Genomic DNA, 25,100 nt, shown 5'->3' with positions numbered 1-25,100 from the left:
AAGATGCTAACCTGATTTTCTGATAAATTGTGTGTACGTTAAGATATGTAAGAACAGCAAAGTGAAATGTGACAGCATGTCTGTTACAGTAAATGATCTGGTGCTGATCTTTTTGACATCTTAAGTTCCATTTTCACTTGCTGGTGAAATTTTGAGTTTGTATTTTGTATCTGCACATATCTATCAACATGTATGGCATCATGTACTCAACTGCAAAGCACATTAATCCTAACTGCGTTGTCTCTGTTTCTTTTGTGTTCTGTTGCTTCACAGTTCTCTACTCTGGGTCAGAGGGGAAATTTCTTGTATGCCATTGTGAGCCAAGGTCACACATGACTGGCAGATCTTCAAGTTTACAGTCAATGTGGCATATACACCACCACCACTGCAGAGAGATGCTGCATAATCACACATCTCAGCATTTCTGACGCTGCTCTTACTACTGCCACGCACCACCATCAGAAGTTCCACGAGCAGAATGTTGAATGCGTGGTGTTCATGTGAAGTGGATATTGCAAATGTTTTATTTAGTCTACTTAAAAAGTTGTGCTATACTTTGTTTTTTTGTTGGGGCAGTTTTGAAAAGCAAAAGAAAGTAAATGTAGACTTAGAGTAGTAAAGCGTATTACTTATTGATTATTAAGAATAAACACCAAAGGCAGGTGTGATGGCTCACACCTGTAACCCCAGGACTCTGGAAACTGAGTCAGCATGGTTCCCAAGAAATTAAGATCAGACTGCCAACATGTCTGAGCTACAGGGTGAGACTGTGCCTTAACAAATCCCCTCCTTCAGAAAAGCCCCTAAAGGTTATATAGATGATATTCATTTTTGGATTGTAAACTCTGAACTATTTCACCCACTTGGTACTTGGCAAGTGCTATATGTAGTAGATTCATATTAAAGCCAGAAATTTTAACTTGTGCTGTGTTGCTTTTATATGATTAGATGTAATCTTGGCAATTGGAAGCCTGAAACAGCCTGATTATCAAGAGCTTCAGCCCAATCTGGGCTCTATCAATCAGTCTTAGCTACCACATTTCTCTAACATCTAAACTAGTGTAAGATATTGGTAGAATCAAACTCCAGGAACTACTTTTAGACTACATGCTTAACTATTAGACTGTTGCTTGGTCTTTCAATGTAACTAAGAAACTAGGTCCTAAATAGATGACTCAACAATTGAGAGAAATGAAGGTTCTTCCAGAGGACCAAGGTTGAATTCAGAGTACCCACATTATTGATGACAAACATCTACAACTCCAGTTCTGTGGGATAAAATGTCCTTTTCTGGCCTCTTTAGGTACCAGACACTCAAACGGATGACAGACATACATGCAGGAGAAACATCTATACACTTAAAATAAAATGAAATAAGACAAATAAAATTAAAAAGTTATAAAACTAGTCAAATGTAATGAAGAAAAGCTCTAAAAGATACTAATATATTTAAAAATTAAAAAATATAATTCTCCTCTCAAGTTTCCAGTTTATTTCTATAGCCAAACTTACATATTCTTAGAAATAAAAATCTGAGCTGCTGATTTTGGCTTATTCTTCCCGTAATACATCCAGGTTCATTGAGAGAGGGGGCCACAAGGTCCCTGGAGGTTTCCCAAGGCATTGCCACTAAGACATATATCTGGCAAGGAAAAGTTACTGGAAGTTCCTCTACATGGAGGTTCATAACAGCTGGAATTGGTTCAGAAAAAGATTTTCAGGAATGGTGGAGTAGAAAATAAGAGTTGGAGAATAGAGGGCATGTGGCAATTCAAATTATTGAAAATCACTTTGAGACAAAGAGTCCATAAACTCACATACTCTCTAAGAAAAGAAAATGATGCACGAATTATACATCACACAAGAGGAAAAGAAATAGTATCAGGAAGGTATTCACCCTTGATCTTCAGGAAAAAAAATTCTCTGCCGCCTCAAAGAATCACATAAAGGACGTTTTTCACAGCAACAAAAACCAAGAATACTATACAAAGGCGAAATTATTAAGAGTGTATCTGACTGATTTAGTGTAAGATACAATATGCATAGTAGATATGTGAGAACATCTAGTCATATAAAAGTAAGTCATGAGCCGGGTTGTGGTGGCACACGCGTTTAATCCCAGCACTCAGGAGGTAGAGGCAGGTGGATCTCTGTGAGTTTGAGACCACTCTGTTCCAGGACAGCCTCCAAAGCCACAGAGAAACCCTCTCTGGAAAAAAAAAAAGTAAGTCGTGCACCAGTAACCCCTGTCTTTGGTAGATATCTAGGAAAGTAAAGATTGGAGGGAGGAAGAGGGAAAGGGGAAGAGAAAAGCAGAGACAGAGAGAGACAAAGGCAGGGGCCAGAGAGACAGAGAAATTCTTCATCTGGTATGAGATGATCAGCAAAACTGCAGGACTCCTTAGTGGTCAGAGATAGGATGCTAACAATGAATCCCAGTACCACTCACACTAAAATTCATTCGACTGCAGGCTAGGGATGTACTTTGGCAGTACTGTTTCCTAAGGCTTATGTTCAAGGGGCCCTTATGTTCAAATATACCCATCGCGAGAGACAAAAGAGGAGGAAGCCAGCGAGGGGGAGGGGATCGTAGTTATTTAAGCCTGTAGGCCTGGTTGCACATTGTGATCTCAGCACTGAAGGGGTGGGGAGCAGGGAGACTTCTGAGCAAACCCATTTGCCTGGTGCGTGCCAGGCCAGAGTAAAACCCTGCATCAACAACAACAGAAAACAAATAAAATGAACATCCAGTGAAAATGTTCCAAACAGAAGCAGCAGTGTCTAAAGTGTTTCAGACTTAGAGAAATCCTCCCCGCAGCTAAACATCCAAGAAATATGGTTTCACAGTGGTTTTTATTGTTGTTGTTGTTTTCCCAAGGAAACAAGACATGGTCCCAAGTCACTTGAATGAGCTACCAAGCACTTCAGATTTCATAATTAGACTCGTGAAATGTGTGGACAATTACAATATCAAAGATACAGTGCCAATGTCTTTTTATTTTCCTGTTAAAAATAAGTCATAGGGCACATTATGAAAGACTGGTGATTATCAGCCAAAGGCAAGAAGACTTTTTTAAAGTGATCCACTTGTAAATATCTTTAGATTAAAAAAAAATGTAACAACTGGAATTAGAAACAAATTAGATGTACTGAGTAGATCAGATACTCATAAACTGAGGTTTAGTAAACTAAAATGAACCATAGTCATTGTTGTGTGGTATTTTGTTTGTGTTCTGAAGAGTAAAGCTTGCCTAGAGATTGGATGGTGGGGCTAGTCACTAGTTAACATAGAAGTTGGGCTGTGGTAGCTCATGCCTTTAATCCTAGTGCTTAGGAAATGGAGACAGGGAATGAGTAGGTCAGGGAGATAAGATCTCATTCTCTCAGACTGATGAAGGAGACAGGTAGGAAGAAAGTGGCAACTCTCCCCAGTTCCCTGATCTTCCAAGTTCTTATCTCAATATTTGGCTCCTGATTTTTTTATTGATTAAGATTAATTAGATTTGTACTTCAAGACATAATCATACTTTTATCAATTTCTAAACTTTAAAGAAATAAGGGGTGTCTTCAAGGATATCTCAATTAAGAAAACTCTCAGCTGAGATGCGAACACTGAATAGACAAGTGAGGAGAATCCAGGCTTCTTCAAAATTACCGAAATTTATATGTAAGGAATCAGCAAGGATTACAGGTAGCCAACAAAGCACACATGAAAACAGCAGCAGTCATACAGGAAATGTGAGTGGTGAGCCAGAGGAGAGACATAACAATAGGTAATTTTAAACTATGCTTCCTAAGAACACAGCAACCAAGAAGAAACCATAATGGAAATTTGTAGTGATTTATATTGTACAGTAAAGCAGTGAAATACTACAAATTCATTCTTTCTCTTTCTTGTTATTGCCTTATGAAAGCATACACACATACACACACACATACACACTTCTTATACCAATTCTTTGGGGGAAATAATGAATAATTCGATTAAAGACCTCATATACCTGCTGTCCTTGTTTTATTTTTAAGTAAAAATTTCCAAAAGGGACATTGGATCCTTATCTATGCCATGTAAATATTCTGAATATAGTATGTACATTAATGAAAGTAAACACTAATAAGTCAAATGTGTGACACTTTTACATCATCAGACTATCAAGTTATGTTTTTAAGATTACAGAAATCCAAGGGCCTAAAGATGCTTGGTGGCAAAGAGCATTATCTACTCCAGCAAAGAACCCAAGTTTAGACACCCATAGCCACTCACAACTCTAGTTTCAAGGGATCTGATGCCCTCTTCTGGCTTCTGAGGGAATCAGTCACACTTGTGGTACACAAACAAACATGCAGATAAAACACTCATATACATAAAACAAGTAAATCTAAAAAGGAGAAAAATCTAAAAATTAAAACCATTAGTGTAGTGACACATTGAAGGTAAGTACTTAACTAGATGGTATATTAAAGTAACAGAAGAACAACGCCTTCAAACAGGGTCTTCCCGAGGTCAAAAGTTACTGTCTAGAATATACCATAAATTCTTAGCAACTAACAGGAAAGTAATGAGCAGCCCAAAAGGTGACCACAAGAGACAAACAGGCAACTAGAAAACTTGCAGCAGAAATACAAATGACAAATCGCTCTGCCAAGCTACTTAAATCTTCATTATCAAGGACACCCTCATCAAACTGAAATTCATCTATCTTACTCACTCATCTGTCCACAAATCTTAAAGTCTGCCACTAATAACTATTGATAACCACACTCACAAACGAGCATTCTCTTGTACTGCTGGTGTGAAAAATGGCAACAATCAATTTGTAACAAGTCAATTCAACTTATCAATGTGTTTGTTACTACTAACCAGTATGTTAAAATGTACATAAAGGAAAGTACTATATGGGAAGGATTAGTAGGAGTGGCCTTGTTGGAGGAAATGTGTCACTGTGTGCAGACTATGGAGTTTCAAATGACTGGCACCATTTCCAGAGTGCCCTCTCTGTCTCTTGCTTTGGATTCAAGATGAGATCTCTTAGCTGTTGCCTTAACTCCGCCCTGATGGTCTCAAACCCTCTGACACGGGAAGCCCTGGTAAGAAGTAAGTGCTTTTTTTTTTTAAATAAGTTGCTTTGGTTATAGTGTTTTGTCACAGCAATGGCAAGGAAGCTAGGACAGGTAACAGAGTCTGGTCTCATTACTACCTTGAAATGCTCCTTCTCACATGAGTGTTCTAGTCTCAGAGAACACTATAGCTGAACCAGGGAACATAGAGTATAAGCTAAACTAGCTACCCAAAAGATTTCTATGTCTCAGTGCCTTATTTACTGCTCTTTTGCTGTGAAGAGACACCGTGACCAAAGCAACTTATGTAAGGAAGCACTTAAGAATTTAATTGGGGCCTTGCTTACAGTTTCAGAGAGCTAGTACATGTTCTATGGCAGGGTGTGTGCTAGCAGGCAGGCAGGCAGGCATGGTACTGGAGCCGTTTCTGAGGCAGAGACAGTAAGACTGTGGCTGGCATGAGCTTGTGAAACCTTAACTCACCTCTAGTGGCATATCTGCCCCAACAAGGCCAGACTTCTTAATCCTTCTCAAATGGTTCTACCAACTAAGGACCAAGTATTCTAACATAAGAGTCTCTGGGAATTGTTCTTACTCCATCAAAGAAGAGCTTAATATTTTAAAGTTGTCCTTAAAAAAGAAATGGATCCCCCATGGCAGCTAGAGTTTTAGGTCTCCTTATGGAACTGAGCGCAATAGCTCATGGGGTAAGACAGAAGTTTGAACCATATACTCAATGAAGAAAAACAAAAGATAGACATTTAAGAGTGAGGTAATATACACTGAGGGTTCATGGAAGAGGTTTTTGATGCCTGTTTTCTGCTCCATTAGGAGCAGAAAAGATAGCTCATTAAGTAAAGCAATTGCCACACAAACATGAGGATCAGAATTTTACCCCAAGAACCTATGTAAAAAGTTGGGTGTTGTGGTGCAAGCTTGTAATCTTATAGCAGATGATATAGAAACAGGAGGATCTTGGGGCCTACAAGACTAACTTACTCAGCAAGTCCTAGGCCAATGATTAACTCTCTCTCAGAGAATAAAGTGGTCTCAGAGAATAAAGTGGGAAGTTTTGAGAAGCAACATACAAGCTTGTCCTCTGGCTTACACTTACACACACACACACACACACACACAAAACATGCAGACAGGCACATACACATGTGTATATCCACATAATCATGCATCTGCACCTACACCCACATACACAAGATGCTTATCTTCCAAAAAATAATCAAGAGAAGAAAAGATTGGTCAAGAAATGAGGTTGAACCAGGGACTCACATATTTCTAGAAATATACAGGCCTGGTAGAGTTTAGAAGCATTGTTAACACTATGCCAAGCTTACACTTAGAAATGTTTGTTTAATGAATTAATAATTAGATATGAATTAATCAGAAAATGCTTCAGAAGCATCAAGAAGCTTGGAATCAGACTCAGAGAGAAGGACCCCTCTTCCAAAAGTGGAGAAATGAATAGCACACCATAAGAAGTGAAATACGTTTCTCTGATGCTTGGGATTGAAAATAGAGTTACATGTGATATCACGGGTGGCCTGATGAACTGTGATGGTCAATTTTACATGTCATTTTGACACAATCCAAAGTCCCCGGAGAAAAGATGGGCTCAACGATGGGCTATTTAGACTAAGGTGACTGTGGACACGTCTGGTGGATTGTCTTCATTATGTTAAATTAATGGTTATGGTGAGATCTAGCCCACGGTGGGGGGCACCACTCTTAAGTTTAGTTTCTGAGTCCTCCAATAGTAGAGAATCAGGGCAGACAAGAAGGATTTGATCAATTTCTCTCTGCTCTTCAGTGTGGGTGTGATGTAAGCAGCTTTTTCAAGTGCCTGTTGCGTCAACTTCTTTGTGGTAATGGACTATGACCTGACATTCTTAGATAAAATGGTGAGATATTTTATCACGGAAGTGAATGTAGGCTCTGACATTCCAAGACTAACCATTAGTCAAGAGCTCAGTTTTATCTTTTGGTTCCCAAACTTGGTCATATGCCCAAACGATGTTTTCTCTCCTTAAGTTCTATGTTGGTTCTTCGTTCTGAATCAGACTGTTCTTGGTAGGTCCTGTAACCTTTCCCCTATGAGGAGGTATATCCTTTATCATATATGAATTCAAAGCAGTGTGAAAGCTAAGAGGCAAGCAGAGATATTTCCAGCCTAGTGTGCTCTGATAACCTTGCTTTTCAGACTACATCATGCCATTGCCGAGTTCACACTTGGGAAAACTACTGAAATGTCTATTATATAAATGTGCTCCTGGGTGACTGTATTCTGGGGATGATGAACATTCATTTATTAAAGCCTCCAGGAAACCCAGTGAATTGCAAAGTTGAAATTTCTGTATCACCTAGCTTCTCCTTTCCAGGCACACCAGCAATAAGTATTGTGGTGCCTTTTCCGGTTTCTTTAGCACTGGAAATTCCCGTAACATCAGGATGTTGAAATTCTGGGACCCCCAGAGACTTATTGGTACTTTCTCTATATGAAGAAGCCCTGAAGGTGCTACCAAAATGATTTTTTCTATTTAAAATATTTCGAAGTCTATTTAGGATGTATGATAAATTTTGTTCTTAAACAAGGAAATTACTGTTATGATTCCCAAATTAAAATTTCTATTAAAGTTGATACTAAAATCCTTTATTTCCTAAAACCACTATCTTTGTAGTCTCATTAGTAGTTCAGAAAAGTGTTTGACTCACTGAGGTTGAATGTCAGGTAATTTCATGTAATGTTCACTTTCAGAAGGGGAAGGGAATGGCAAGGTTTAGATGAAAAGTGGAGGCCATGACCTAAGGAATGTATTTATAAGGCCCTGGCTACAGCAGCCAAAAATAATAACCACTGAACCCAGTGAATAATTTAAGGCCAATGAGCTAACAGTGATCTTTGCAATGGGATATTAATACGTAAATATTTTAGTCAGCTTTTTCACACCCTGCATAAAAAAATGCCTTGTATTTTATCTACAGTCTCACTCTAGGTGAAATTTCTGGGAGATTTTGTCTCCTCACTGTAGTCTTTATATGCACATTCACACATTATAATTAAATGATTTTACTACGCAAATACATTCAAGAAAAAAGATTATATTTTCTAAAATATGCAGTGATGACTCCTCAGGCCATGTTTCACTTTGCACATTGGGACTCTGCTGTCACAGAACTTGGTTCTTCTATCTGGGTCTTTTTGCTGTGATGGTGTAATTTACTGAAGATTAAACTCATTTTTTTTCAAGTGTGCTCAGACTTAAAGAAATATGACTAGCCTTGATCAGTGGGTGGAAGTATTTATGAGCCTGCAAAGATGTGTTTACTACACATGTCCATAATACAGATATAAGCATCCAGATAATGAATCCATATTTAAGTTAATATGCATAGTCAAGCTCTTTGTGTGCTTTTGGTGCTATCAAAATAAACAATGGCTCTTATTTTTCAGAAAATAGCTTTATTTTTACCAATGTGGTTTTGGTATGTTTTAACAATCTTCTATGTCCCTTTCTATTCATTTTTCCTGGTTTAGAAGATATCTCTAGCTAACTGCTAAATCACCTCACCCTGAAATCTCAATAGAATAAATAATCATGACAACCAAATGCCCCAAAAATAGTAGGCCAACAGAACTTTGTATAATGAAAGTGCACTTTAATGGCTATTTAAAAACAATGTTATTAATTTGGGTAACACTCTAGAATTCTCTTCAACAATATTTTTATATTCTTTTATAGAGTGTTGTTTTACCATCTTTCTCACTGTTCAGATACAACGCCCAAACACAAGCAACTTAAGGGAGAAATGATGTGTGTTGTCTTACAGTTATCGTGTAAAACGCTGCCTCTGTCTTTTGATGGGGAAGACATGTATCAGGCAGGGAGGACATAGCAGCAAGAACCCAATGCAGGCCAGTCACCCATATTACATACACACTCAAATAAAAAAAGAAGAAGAAAGGACAAGAGTATGAAATCTCAAGGACCACTCCCCAAGGCTACACTTCTTAAGGCTATCAACCTTCCCTAATAACAGCAACTGGAGACATAGTGTGGAGATTCAGCAACCTAGGTGAAGCATTTCACATTGAGGCCACAAAAAGTGTGTATCTTTGGAAGCAAAACCTTAGTCCACAGACCATGCAACTGTATTTTATTTAAATAATGATGTAAATGATATGAATAAAAGCATTATTTAAATAGTAGTTTAATTAAGAGTGTTATGGTTTGGGTGCGAATTGTTTCCAACAGGCTTACATGCTGTGCACATGTTCCTGACGAGAAGTGCTGTTTTGAAAGACTGTGGAACCTTCAGAGGTGGCGTCTTGATGGGAGAAGTGGGGCCCTGTGCTGGGCCTTCTTGTTTTTCACCCTCCTTCTACTTCCTGCGCGTCCTCTGCTTCCTGATGGTGGAGACCATGTGACTACTGGTCTCAGACTTGTGCTGCTTAGCCTTCCCCATCGTGATGGACGATGTTCCTTCTTAATTGTAAGCCAAAGGAACCCTTCTTCCCTTAAGCTGCTTCTTGTTAAACATTTACTTGGTCACAGCCACGAGAAACGTAATTCCTACAAGGACCATGCAAACTCACGTAAAGCAAAGAGTTTTGTATGAAGAAGTCCTAACCTGCCTTGAAAAATTCTAATTGCTGCTATTAAGTGTCTGATACCTCAGCATTATTCACTCAGTTGTTAAGTCTTGCCTCTGCAGACTTTACTTCACCAAACTCTTTTTGTGCTTTTTTATTCCTTTTTTATATCCACAGAACATCCTTTCTACTCTCTTTGGAGCTGTTTGAGAAAAGATGGAGGTTTGACTCAGTCTACTCATGGTGAGGTATGTTTTCATCATACCGATTTTATTGTTGCCATGAAATATTTGCATTCCAGGAACTCTGTTTTAACCTTGGGGTTGTTTAGTGGGGACAAGGAACAATTTTTATCATTTGGGGGATCTCCAACTATATGAGGATGACATTTTCTGAAAATTAGACACTGAAGAAGAGGTCAGGCAAGAGGTTCCTTTAAGGGGGCCCTACCAGGGAGACAGTTTCAGTCTTTCCTTGAAATAGTCCTTTCTTTTCAAACACGATAGCCATGGACTCTTTTTAGGGTTAGTTCAGCTTTCCTTCCACTCTATTTTCAATCTCTTTTTATAACTTTCAGGCCTTAGCCTTTTGAAACTTAAAAAAATATATATGAGAGAAATCCCAGACTATTGTAAATCAAAGTGTTTCCTCTCAAAGCTTCAGTATCTTTCTTGAATTTCAAAGATTGTTTTTGAATCTAAAAATCAAATAATTTGACTTCCAACTTCTTCCCTGGGTTTCTAAGGTCTCTCTTCTTCTCCTCTGGGAATGCACTCTGTAATAACTGTGTAGACATGATCTAGCCTGAGCTTCATGCTGTTGGAGAAGAGCTGCTCATCAGGGTGGATGCTATGAAAATTACAGATTACCAGTCTTGGTTTGCCCTCCATGTACTTGGCTTGTCAGAGAAATATTTTCTTAATATTTCCATCCAGTCAATCCATCTTCAGAATCACATATGTAGCTCAAAACAAGTAGAATATAAAGGGAGTTTCAGCCTACTCAAATCTCCATATAGGTGGTCTTGAGTTGGCTCCATCACACAGACACAATCTAAAACTTGAGGGATGAATGAAAGTGAAAGGTTGGAGGAATCCCTAACAACATTTCAGGAAATTATATTATCACTTATATTTGGTCAAAGCAAGGTAAACCTTCCATGTTCAGAGAAGTAACGTGATTTGGAACATGTAAGAAAAGTAAACTGTAAACTATGTAACACCAAAAAGAAACAATAAACTCAGTAACTTGCAAGACTTCTACCCAGATGGGAAACATTCCCCAACAATAGGTAACTCAGAATAGATCATGCCTACAGGGTTATTTGAGAATGACCAATGAATAGGCAGAGTGCATTCTCAGAGGAGAAGCCAAGAGAGAACTTAGAAGTCCAGGGAAGAAGCCACAAGTCAAATTATTTGATTTTTAGATTAAAAAAACAATCCAAAATTCAAAAAAGATACTGGAGCTTTGAGAGGAAACACTGATATACACTAGTCTGGGTTTTCTCTCATTCTTTTTGTAAGAAATAAGGACATTTATGCAAGTCCTAATTGTCCAAGACAGATATCCAGTAGATAAATGCAACACATATTTTCAATGTTGGAAAGAACACCATGCTCTAATCCTGTTTCCTTGTTTCCAATTATTTTAAAAAGTCCATGTGTAATTTGCAAGCTCTTGCCAAAACCTGTCTAACCATGATCACTAGATAAGAAAACTTTTTATTATCATTTAATGTTCATGGCATCAATATCTAGGATATGTACTTCATTAAGAACCATCTGATATGGCCAGATAATGAGTCATAAAGGCAGATAGAAGGAATATTTACAACTCAGTGTAAAGCCATGTACTCCGTCATTTGATCACCGTATCTCCCTTATTTTCCCAGTGGACAATTTGAAAAACTGAAAGGTGAGTTTCATGGTAGTCTCTTTGAAGGTGAGCTCTGAAGATGGACATTTAAACCAACAAATGTATGTAGAGATCAAAATATTTCATAGATGAGTTTGTTTTATTGATTATTAATCCACTTTGCTCAGCAGTTCTGACTAAGACCAAAATCACTTTACAAAAATCACTGTAAGCTTGGTGAAGGAGCAGCTCCAGAGCACTGTGTTACTTTAAAGTACATTTACCAGTGAAAGCAAATCAATAGTAATTATATAGCCCCCAGATGGATTATCTTTTCTTATTAAAACTGTAATAGCAAGAAGTGGAATGTGGATAAAAGGATGTTTTTTGAGATGCCCAAAGTCTGTTAGACAGCTGTGTGAAAAGGATGCTATTTGACTCTATTTCAGAAGGTAGATCTGATATAGGAGGAGAGGTATAGAAATAAAATAGACAATAGACATTTTTATTAATTTAATCAAAATGAGAAACTTTAAAGGCAATTCACAGCTGTTCAAATAGCTTCTTTCGCTATTCAAGAAGAGTCGTAGGAAACAACCCAGAATGGCAGATTCACATTGTATGGACTTCTTGAAAATCTGACCTTCTCTTCCTACATCCTCACTAGCATTGGCTGTTGACTCAGTACCTGTGCTCATTTCCCAAGGTTGTTGTTACTTTACATGTGGGGTGGGGTTTGCATTTGCATTGCTTCCATGACATAAGGAAATCTCATGTCAACTTTAAAACCAGCCTTAATGTATGCTACTCCCTCTTGATATTTCAGAAACATGTGGACTGCAAAAATCCTGCATTGACAATAGAATCTTTATTTCCCAGGAATGTTGCTGATAAGCATCTGCTTTAGCACTACACCAAGAATGGTAATTTTACAGGATTAATAGCTAACTCAGAGAGTTAAAACTAAATCCTGAGATTGAACGATTGCCTTATTTCTTACTAAATATTAATCTCTGTGGGACAGGAAGAGAAACTATAGATTTAGAAGCGCATTATGATATTCTTTAATAAGTGTTTAGTGGAACAAGCAGGAACCCAAACACAAAACCACTCTATAATTCTAGTCTGACTGCCAAGCCTAAAGTAGTGTTGTGGACAGGACTGAGGTGATGGGAGGAAGTGTCTACACCACATGCTAAACAAATGAAAGCATTCAACTTTGCTTTGCTTTTACTTCAAGCCTTCCTGAGTAGAAGGACTTATTTGTTCCTCTGATTAACTGTCCTATTATATTTTAATTCCTATTTTCTAAAGTTATGCTACATGGAGACATTTGTTTTTTTCCATGTGAAGCGTAAAAGAGTTAGATGCTTAATGGATAGCTCAAGTACGTTTATTATTTTATAGCCCTTGAACCGGATTTGTTTTTTAATGTCCAGGAGACACGAAGTCATAATGGTAGAGAGAAGCCACTGTATTCCTCTGGAGAAAAGTTTTTATTCTCACGTATTTGTGTGTTTACCAGTCAAGATGAATAAAAGCTGATTGTATAATATCAGCTGTGGTTAGTGTGTACTTTTGAACTAACCTGCTCTGTTCAAGCAAGATTTCTCTGTTGTTTTCTTTTTAAATTTGGCTTAATTTTTATCAGTTAGCAGATTATACTAATGTGTGAGTTTCAAAATCAGCATTTAATATTGCTCATAGCTTGTTTTGAAGAGGTGTGCCTGTTCCATTTTGTGAGGAATAATTTGAAAAATAAAACTTCCAATCTTAAGTAACATAAGACTTTATTTAGTTAGCTAACCTCCTGTGAACTGATGTGGGATGGACTTCTTGTCCTTGACCGGACCATCTTAGTGAGAGAAGACCCACCATACTGGGTTCTGAAGAAGTAGAAGGGATGTACTTGAAAAATCCTTCATTCGTATAGCAAAAGTGTTTCCTTATACTGGGCAATGGCCTGGCTGGCTGGGACTTTATACTGTGGCTTGATTTTTTGCTTAATGTTCTAAAGAAATGTCCGTTACCTTGTCAGAAAGGTTACCTTTAGATATTTAGAAACAACATTTAAAGACTCTTTCAACCTTTTCTTGATTGAACAAAATACAAAATACTCCCAATTCTTTGAAACTATATGCACATAAGATACTTTTAAAGCTATTTTATTGTTGTTGTGGCTCATCCTTTACGAGTATTGTACCATTATCATCATTATCAGTGGGTATGGGCATTTTGCTGTAAATGTTTTTCTTTTGGTCAAAAATTCTTATGTTAAGTACTGAGTATTTGAAATAACCCACTTCACTTTGATGGAGCTTGTCTCCCTTTAGAAGTCTTCAAAGAACGTAATTTGCTGCAAAGCTAATAAAAACTTTGAATGTGCTTCTCTTGGGTTTTACTCTCCCTTCCTCAAGCCTTCCCACCAGAATTTGGGGCACATTGTAAGGAACCTATTTCTTTAAAAGTATAAACCACCACCAAAAACATAAATACACATGCTGCTTTTTGTATTTGGCTAGTTTTTTTTCTTAAAAGGTTTAAATACCAAATAAATGTATAACATTGTATGAAGACACATGACACAATGCAATTTATGTGACTTTTAAAATTAATTTTTATTTAAATTAAAAACAATTTTATTTTAATACAATCCCAGATCCCTCTCTTTCCCATCCTCCTACGTGCCCCACCAACCCCCATCCCACCCCTTATCCATTCCCCAGGGAGGGTGAGGCCTCCAATGTGGGAATCATCAAAGTCTGTTACATCATTTGGGTCAGAGCTTAGCCCACCTACCCCTTCTGGTTATCCAGGCTGAGAGAGTGTCCCTCCACAGGGAATGCACTTCCAAAGTCCATTTGTGCACTAGGGATAAATACTGGTTCCACTGCCAGATGCCCCATAGACTGCACAGGACCCCCAACTGACACCCACATTCAGGGGCCCTGGTTCAGTCCTATGCTTGTTCTCCAGCTGTCAGGCTGGGTTCCATGAGCCCCCACTTGCTCTGTCAGCTGTTTCTGTGGGTTTCCCTAGCTTGGTCTTGACACCTTTGCTCATCACTCCTCTCTCTGTACAACTGGTTTCCAGGAGTTTAGTTCAGTGTTTAGCTGTGAATGTCTGCTTCTGCTTCCATTAGTTACTGGGTGAAAGCTCTATGATGGCATCTAAGGTAATCCTCAGTCTCATAGGCTAAGGGCATTTAAGGTAGTCTCTCCACTATTACTTAGATTCCTTGTAGGTTCCAAGAGGCTTCCTTAGGGCCACATTTCTCATTTAAACCCATAATGGTTCCCTCTATTAAGGTTTCTCTTTTCTTGCTCACCTTCTCTGTTCTTCCCCCAACTTAACCTTCCTGATCCCTCATGTTCTCATCCTCCTCCCTTTTCCTATCCTCTTTCTTCTACCTCCCTCCCCGCAGCCCCTGTACTCCTAATCTGCTCAGGACATCTTGTCCCTTCCCTCTTTCTCTGGGGTACCATGTCTCTCGTAGGGACCTCTTTGTTTCTTAGCTTCTCTGACGGTGTGGATTGTAGGCTGGTTATCCTTTGTTCTATGTCTAATATCCACTTATGAGTGAGTAAATACCATGTTTGTCTTTCTGTGTATGTGTTACCTCACTCAGGATTATTTCTTCTAGTCTCATCTATTTGCTTGGGAATTTCAAGATTTCTATTCTCTTTTTGGTCACCACCCCCCTACACACACAGTACTCCATTGTGTAAATGTACCATATTTTCTTTATCCATTCTTCAGTTGAGGGACATCTAGGTTGCTTCCAGGTTCTGACTATTACAAATAATGCTGCTATGAACATAGTTGAATAGACATCCTTGTGGTATGGATGTGCATCCTTTGGGTATATGCCCAAGAGTGGAATTGCTGGGTCTCGAGGTGGATTGATTCCCATTTTCCTGAGAAACTGATATCCAAAGAATTTAGGTTACTAACTTGGTACACTCTGTAGCTTTGGAGGCTGTCCTGGAGCTAGCTCTATAGACCAGACTGGCCTCAAAATCACAGAGATCTGCTTGTCTCTGCCTCTCAAGTACTGGGATTAAAGGTGTGTGCCACCACTGCCTGTTGAGACTTTTTACTTGTAAAACTCATGGCTTCTTTTAAGTATATACACACTGACTAGTGATTTCCAAAAGCATATTTTAATGACTGAAACACGACAGAAAATCCTCTTCAAACACATTTTCATTGTGAAGTTTCACCACATACACTGTTAGATTTGTGTACTGCAGAGTGTTTGTATCATGTTTTTGTATTATATATGGGCTTTTTAAAACGACAATTAAAACACATGTGTAATAGTCATAGACAAAAATAGTAAGGCTTCCTTGAAATCTTCAGGGTTGGATTTGGAGCCATCTTTAGAGAATATCATTGGTGTTGACTATTCAATAGACATTTTTTTTTTACTGTAATGACTTCCAAGAAGCAGGCTATAGAGATTACCAGCACTGTGCTCACTACATTTTAGTATACTTAATCAGCCAAAGTAAAACAATGGAAATGTATGCAGAACTATCAGTTCTCACATGATTTAAGTATATCAAAATACATACATTTAAATTTTGTGTAGGCAAACTGTCCATTTGTTCCTTTCACTGCTGAAATAACATCTCCCGCCTACATGTTGCTTACTTGACTCAAATGAAATGCTGACCCAACATCAAGACAAGGAGGGAGAGTCAAATGAACTGAATGCCTTCCCAAAAATCACAATAAATTTTGTCAAATTAATTTTTCCTTGTTCTCCCATTTCTGCCACATTGTTATTTCACTGTTCTCACTCTGCTTCATCTACTGTAATTTCTGTAGGGGCTGTACATGTGCACGTGCAAGAGTCTTCTGTGCAGGACACAATAGCATTGCATTTCTGGGATAGCTATTCACTGAGAGTGAACCCGGGTTCTTCTTGAATCTCTGCCGAATGGTTATTTTACACAGGCTTTTTCAATATGTTGACTTAAAATTCACCTTTGAAGTTATACCTGGTAATCTTTTGACAAACACTTTTCTGATATACTCTGAAGATAACTAAATTGGATAATAGCATTACAATTTAGAATAAGTTTAGTATTCTCTCTAATTGTGGATAAAAGCCCTGAACTTTAGAATTCAAATGTGTGTGCAGGGAGGCCAGAAATCAATATTGGGTGCCATTCTTTGCATGGTATCCACATTATTTTTGATGTCTCCCTGGCCAGGGCTCTCGGTAGAGGCTAGGTCAGTTGGCCAGAGAGCACTAGGAAGCAACATTTCTCTGCATCACCAGCAATGGGATTATAATAGGATATCACTGTGTCTTGCTTTTTGTGTAGTTTCTGGGTACTGAACTCAAACCTCATGCTCATACAGAAAACCCTTTACCAACTGAGCTAGCTACCTTGACAGTCCATCAATCCACTTTCTTTTTCTTACTTTTTTTTCTGAGACAGGGTTTCTATGTGTTGTTTTTGGAGGCTGTCCTGGAACTCTCTGTGTAGACCAGGCTGGCCTCGAACTCACAGAGATCCACCTGCCTCTGCCTCCTGAGTGCTGGGATTAATGGCGTGTGCCACCAATGTCTGGCTTCAATCCACTTTCTTTATGTAATTTTATTTTTTGCTACTAAAGTGAAGCTTAATATGAATTCATCTATATCCTTCAAAACAAATAAGAGAAGCACGTGGCCTGAGTAGTAAGTTCTGAGCCTTAACAAAGTTAAATGTCCTCTCCCTCCCAAACCTGGAAAATGACAGGAAAACTTGACCTTTCTCCTTTGTGTCCTAATAATAAATATTAAAAGCCACAATCAAATAATTTCCAGGAGTCCCTTCCCTTATTTCAAACAATGCTTGGTGTCATTGATAGTGTAAAGAAATCTTTAGATACTAGATGCTAGGAAGTATTAAGTTAGATTTTATGTTCATGTGATTCCCCCCCCCCACAAAAAAAGACAGTCATTGATGGGGAGGTCCTGTGTATACATCAATAACGCACTGCTGGCCAATAGGGAAGCAAGATAGGTGGGACTAGGAGTCTAGGAGGATTCTGGGAAATGCAATGAACTGAGCTATCGCCACATGATTCCCAGGACGACAGGACACAAGTCTTCTTTCTCAGAAAGATACGTCCTTATAAAAATGTGTATTATGGGTCAATAATTAAGTCAGACCTAGCCGATGAGAAACAATAACAAATGGCCAACAGCTTCATAGTTAATATAGTGTCCTATGTGTTGTTTGGGGGTTCAGACAGCTTGGCAGTGCTCAGGTGGTTGGCAGGGGAAACTACACATTGTATGTCATGAAATTTTTCTTTTGGGAACCACAGAAGGGAGAATTCTGTGGCCAACAGGTCTATATGAAAACTTCAACTACTTCTCTCTAAGCCCTGTGCCTTCTTCATTTACAATATTTCCTTCTTTGGAAATGTTTAACTTGAGGCTAGCAAGATGGCTCAGTAAATAATATACTTGCAGGGTACTCATTAATACCTTAGTTTAGATGCCCATGTAAAAGTGAATAGTATCCATATCAACCAGTAAACCTCATTCTTGTGCAGAATAGGAGGCAGGCAGATCCCTGAACTTCTCTGGGCAGCTGGCCTAGTCAGTAACTAAACTGTGGGTTCCATGAGAGACATTGACTCAAAAGAAAAAATGGAAAAAAGTGATAGAGGAAGATTCCTGAGGTCAACTTCTGATTTCCATACTCAAGCGCACACACACTAAACCATGACACCTTAATCGTTCCCACATAGAAACCCAGAATTGTTTAAAACTACTGACTGGCATGACATGCAGAACATCATGTTTCTGATAAGTGTGATAGTTGTTTGAATTCTAGAATTGTAGAAGAAAAATAAGAGACAAAAGATATTCACATGTATCTGAAACAACTTAAGTCAAAACAAACATGCAATGTTTCAAGTATTTACAAACTTGTAGTCTATTTTTATCTTTAGGTTTAGATAAATGTCCAGGCTTTCTTCCAACTTAGAGAGTTGAAATCAGTTCTCTGTGCCCACAAAAGTAGCCTTGACATTTTTTATTTGTGTGACATAATCCTTAAGTGATAAGACCTAACTGAGCTTAAAAGATGAAAATGGTGTATAAAAGAACATAGACTATACTTTCAGGGATCATTTCTATAGTTTCTTATTTTAATTTTCTCATGGATGCCATTTGAGTAATTGGAAAGATACGTATATGTGAATGTTAATAAAAAGCATATGTGTGAAGGAAATTAAATCAGTAGATGGAAGACTTGTCTGTAGTTCCATGTACACTGAAGTATTATTCACAATTTCTAAAAAGTGAAACTTGCCTAAATACCCATTTATAGATAAAAGGATACACATACACACACACTCAAAATGCAACATCTACCATTCAGCCTTTGTAAAGAAGGAAATCCTGTAATTTACAACATAATGGGAAAATATGAAGTGCACATGTGAGATGAAATAAGACAGGCAAATAAAATCAAATACTTACTATTTTTTACTTGATATTACTTATATGTGGAACGCATTATTAAGGAATTTATTTAATAGAATTTGAGGATATAATGGTGACGAGGGGGTTGGAACAGGAATAAAAGAATGTGGGTCAAAAGACATAATTTTAGCAAAACAGTAATAAGTAATAAAAGGTATTATATACAGAATTGTAACTATAGCTAATGCCATTGGATTCTTGAAAAATTCTATGTAGATAATTAATAGTATCATTAGCAGAATAACTATATGAGATAATAAACATATTGCCTAGTTCAATTTAGCCATTATGCCTCATAAATGTTTATATATGCATACACATGAAATGATGCTTGCAGATACATGACACATACATGGATACATATATATTATATCATACTGAACAAGGAAATAAATTCAATTTTATTAGAGATATACTGTAAATATTAACTGTCAAATACAAAATGGATGCTTGCAAATTTTCTATTATTGGATGAAATTTATTTTTTCATCTTTAAAATTCATGCTTGAAATTCTTATCATGAAAGAATTCAATATAGTTGAAATTTGACTTGTGCTGCAACAAATGGAGCAGCTTCTAAATTCTTGAAAGATTATTATAAAAGTGACACAGACAACCTAGCATTTCTTAGTTGCTTGGAAAATTCACATCTAAGAAACTTTTGTACAATGGATATAGCCTAACTTCTCCAGGATCCTTTTGGCTGATGTTGAATACTGGCCATTGAAGCTGAGGACAGTCCTGAAGTGGAGTTCTTTATCATTCCTTTGAACACCCATTGGGTTGGGCACAGTAACATCCTAAACCACTGAATCTGTTGGGGTTGGAGAGCAATGAATGATTTTGCAACACTTGGTTCTTTCTGTCCAAATGAGACCATTTGTGCTGACTTTGAACCAAAAGGTTAGAAAGCCAGAGTAGAACTTGATGCTATTTTAGGATGGTCTAATTGTCTCTATTTCTTTTTCTTATGTTTGCAAATGTGTGCTTTATACTAGTATTAAGCCTGATGAACAGTAACATCATTATAAATGTGCTTTAAAAAATGTGTTATGTTGAAATCGTCTTGTTTTTAAAAAATAGTAATGGCTTCATCCAAAGTTGTCTTTGATGCCCCCACCAGAATTTCTACAGTTGCAATATTGTAACAAGGACCATTTTTAAACTAGCCTCAGGTTCAGATGACATATGATCACCACCAGCTGGATCAAGAGACAGTCTGGTTAAAAATAAGTGATTTGACCAGAACAGCAGAACAAAGCTGAAAATCTTCTGACACCTGATCCCTTCAGCAGCTGTGGAAATCTATTGAAAGGGCTCTCCTTTTAATGCATTTGTCAGAATGCTAATTGGAAAAATGACTTCATGTTATGAGTCATACGGTCGCCTCTTTGGACCTCATTAGACTTAAATGAGCACATTCAAGCCCAGTGCCATCAGTCAGGCACAAGCATATGTTGGGAAGGGAGAAATGTGTTTAGGCTCCTGGCCAACTGTGACTATTGTCAACCAGAGAAAATGGGGCCAATCAAATAGAGATAGTATAGGATCTACATGTGACGCATGTACACTTTTATGAGCAATCAAAATTATGCAAATGTTTGGAACTATAAATAAGACAACTTAAGAGAAAGAACTTTAGTCAGACTGTATGAAACACTAAGTGTTCTGCAGTGGTCAGGAATAGAACAATGAGGGCTCATAAGCTCACAGTTTTGTAGAGCCAATAACCACATGTATAAGGAACTTTAACAAAAGGAAAGTGGTGAAGAATGTCTCCTAGTGACATGCTACTAAGTTCCTAGAAGCAACTGTGGAAAGTTGTAGGTTGGTTCTATTAGTTGAGAGCAAGAGAGAGTGTCAATGGGGAAGCTGTCTAGGGTAGGAACAGTGATTTGACCTAGTAATGGGGTGATGGAGAGAGACTCTGGGAGCACAGGTGGGCATGTGTAGCTAAAAAGAAAGTGAATGAGAAGGCAGTCACAGAGCAGTCACTGATGGAAGAGGAGAGGAGGTGGCATTATGGAGAACAGAACACAGCTACAGCTACCAAAGACAGAAACAGGATAGCAAAATAAGCCAGGGTGGAGTAGTGCACAAAATAAGTATTTTGTTAGATTCTGTGCTGCATAGAAGGAAAGTTTACTCTTCAATTTCTCTCCCATTCAAATTAATTTTTTCAATTTCTAATGTTCTATGCCCCTCCATCTCTCCCTCTTTTATTCGTATGCGGTTTAGGAGATTGCTAACCTAAAACATATTTCTATCCTACTAGTTAGATCTTAAGAACAGCTGCATCAATTTTACAAACCTGCTTGTTTCTGTGTCTTTTGTGGTGTTCTGTGCACCTACTGTATGTCATTCCTGACTTAGTATAGCCATGCTTCCTTTACCCACACTGAAATAGTTTCCTGCTATGCCTGCGTTGAATCTGTCCTTCAGTTTCTCCAAGGTTTGAATTATCAGGTTCATGGTATCTGATGCCTGCAGAAATGGCTACTCCTTTCAAAGAAGAGCCCAGGATTGACATGAAACCTAAGCAACACCGCTGTCCTCTGGACAGCAACTCTCCCTTGTTTTTTTTTTTTTTTAGGGTCTTTTCTTTGTAAACTTTAACAATTCCTTTGTGATTTGAAAGAAATTATTCCCAGAAGAAGTGGCACTATTAGGAGGTGTAGATTGTTAGAGTGGGTGTGGCAATGAGGAGGAAGTATGTCACTATGGAGGCAGATTTTGAGGTCTCATATATGCTCAAGCCACACCCAGTGCCTCCATTCACTTCCTGTTGCCTTTAAGTTAAGATGGAGGGCTCTCAACTACCTTTTCAGCACCATGTCTGCCTGCACACCACCATGATGATAATGGATTAAACCTCTGAGAATGTAAGCCACCCAATTAAATGTTTTTTCTTCATAAGAGTTACTGTGGTCATGCTGTCACTTCACAGTAATAGAAACCCTAACTAAGGCAGAAGTTGTTACTAGGGACTGGGGTAGTAACAACTTGTTGTGATAGGCCTGCCTGACCATGTTTTTGATTGGAGGAATTTGTACTCTGGTACTTTGGATTAGGAAAGCAGTAGAATGTTTTAGCATTGCTCAATGGGCCATACTAACAGGAACATGGAAGACAATCTTACTACAAGTCATTTGTACTGCCAGTGGCTGACTCAAGAGGTTTCAGAGATTTTTAGTGATTGCCTAGACATCTTTCTTGTGATATTTTGATGATAAAGAAGGCTTCTTTTTGTACTTGTTCAAGAAGGCAGCCTGAGGCTTAAGTAAAGAATTCTGTTGGCAGAGGAAATTTTAGACCAGTATACTATAAACTGTTGTGTGATTATTAGTGGTTACTCTAATGAAGACTTATAATGATAAAGAGAAAGCTGAGGAAGAAAAAAAGACAAAATTTAAATTCTGAAAACATACAGGACATGGGGAAGTGGAATGGAGCTAAGTCCTTTGTTCAAGGATATAAACAAATTAAGAAATAGAATAAAAGGAGTGGTGACTTCAGGGCAACACGCCTCCCAGTTAAGTTTCCAACTTGTGAAAAGGAGTTTAGAAAAAGGCTGGATTCTGGCTATTACAAATAATGCTGCTGTGAACATAGTGGAACAGATGTCCTTGTTGTATGAATGTGCATCTTTTGGATATATGCCTAAGAGTGGAATTGCTGGGTCTTGTGGTAGACTGATTCCCATTTTTCTGAGGAATCTCCATATTGATTTCCAAAGTGGCTGTAAGAGTTGGCACTCCCACCAGCAGAGGAGGAGTGTTCCCCTTTCTCCACATCCTCTTCAGCATAAACTGTCCTGGAAGCAACCTAGATGCCCCTCAACTGAAGAGTGAATAGAGAAAATGTGGTACATTTACACAATGGAGTACTGTTCAGCAGAAAAAAATGGAATCTTGAAATTTGCAGGCAAATGGATGGCACTAGAAGAAACCATCCTGAGTGAGGTAACCCAGTCACAAAAAGACAAACATGGTATGTACTCACTCATATATGATTTTAGACATGGATCAGGGGAGTGCCAGCATACAATCCCACTTCCAGAGTCTTGGAAACAGACCTTCAAAAAATGACTAATAGAAGCAGAGGCAGACAGCCACAGCTAACCACTGAGCTGAATTCAAGGAACCCAGTGACAGAGAGAGAGGACTAATGAGCAAAGGGGTTAAGACTGGGCTGGTTTAATCCCTAGAAACAGCTGACCCAAACAAGGGGTAGCTCTTGAATCCCAGACTGATGGCTCTTGAATCCAGTATGGGACTGATCAAGACCTCCTGAATGTGGGTGTTAGCAAGGAGGCCTAAGCAATCTATGGGGCCTTGGGTAGTAGATAAGTATTTATCCCTGGCACACAAATGGACCTCGGGTGCCCATCCCACAATGAGATATGGATGCTCAACCTGGACTCTTGGGGAAGGTCTAGGCCCTGCCCTGGATGAATAGACAGACTATGGACACCACACATGGAGGGCCTCAACCCCCCCCTGGGGAAAGGACTGGGGATTAGTGGAGCGGGGATGGGGGGATGGTGGGAGGGCGTGGGAAGAGGGGAGTGAAAGGGAGAAGCACTTGGGATTGACATGTGAATCAACCTTGTTTCTAATTTAAATTAAAAAAAATAAAATAAATAAAAATAATAAATAAATAAAAGAAAAAGGCTGGAGAGCCAGTTGTGGTGGGGCACACCTTTAATTCCAACACTGAGAAGCAGAGGCTGGCAGAACTCTGCCTTTGAGGCCAGCCTGGTCTACAGAGCTAGTTTTAGGACAGCCAAGCTTAGGCAGCGAAAGACAGAAAACTGGTGAAGATGTAACTATACAAGGGGACCATGTTCCTTAATAAGACTTACAGTGGTCATGGTGTCTCTTCAAAGAATAGAAACCCTTAGACAATTTCCTTATATTTCTTGGGTTCTTTGGCACTAGAAAGTTCTCGAACCTCCACACTACAGTTTCCATAGCTGTGCTATTCTAGAACTTGCTTTGTCTTTTTAAACCTTGTTACTTAACAGCTATTTACATTGAATTCTCTTCAAATTGGTATGGTTTCCTTGTACTAGTTGTATCTCTCTAAGACAGAAACTGCAAGAATGTGGGGATATGTGGTAGTTTTCTTATTTTTTTTGCAGGACTAAGGAATGAACCCTGGGCCTTGTGTACTCTTGGTCAGAGATCTACTGAACTACACTCTCATCTGGAGACAAGTTTGTGGTGAAGGTCAGAGAATGGAGCTTGCCACTGACTGATCATAGAGGACTGTAGGTCTCTGCAGACAGACAAGAAGTGAGAAACCTGGGCAAAGGCAGGATATTAGCCGGGAGAAAAAGCTCTCTGGTCTGCTGAGATGCTAAGGAGGTAAGATGTGCTGGTGGTGTGTTCTTTCTTCTCTCTGAGTTTTCAGCATTTTTCTCTACATCTAACTTCAGATTTTTATTATCTAGACCTGTTAAGAACTCCATTTATCCAAGTTTGTCACTGTGCTTAGGCTTTTTGAAAGTAGGTCAGTCTTATCCAGTGGAGAGTATCATTGTAATCTCTGACACGGCTGAGCAAATAAGAACTACTGACAACGCCATGACTTTAGGAGAACCTGGTGACTGCCTGAGTTGAGTATTAACCAGTACTGATGAATGAAAGCACAACAGTATGCAACCGTTTCACCATCCAGCTGACTGGGATTCATGTGGGGAGCCATGTTTTGGGAAACCAGATGTAGAAACTGACCTATCAAGGCCTGGGCTCAGCAGTAATACAGTGTGATGCCCACAACTGTAAATGGGCTTCTTGTCCCACCTCCAAGTTCCCAAACAACCACTCTGAGGCTTAATATTAATTATAATTGTCTGTCCAATGGCTCAAGTAACTTACTGACTGGCTGTCACAATTAAATTCACCCATTTCTATTAGTTTATATTTTACTACAAGGATTGCAGATCTTTACCTCACATCTTGGTTCCCTGATGCACACATGGCATCTCCCTGACTCTGCTTTTTCTCTCCTTATCTTTGTTTGGATTTCCCACCTGGCTCTTTTCTCCCTGGCCATTGGCAAATAAGTTTTTTCTACCAA

This window comes from Mesocricetus auratus, unplaced genomic scaffold, assembly GCF_017639785.1.
Source record: "Mesocricetus auratus isolate SY011 unplaced genomic scaffold, BCM_Maur_2.0 Super-Scaffold_15014, whole genome shotgun sequence".
Taxonomy (NCBI): Eukaryota; Metazoa; Chordata; class Mammalia; order Rodentia; family Cricetidae; genus Mesocricetus; species Mesocricetus auratus.
The sequence above is the reverse complement of the archived record's forward strand: the minus strand, read 5'-3'. Positions refer to the sequence as shown.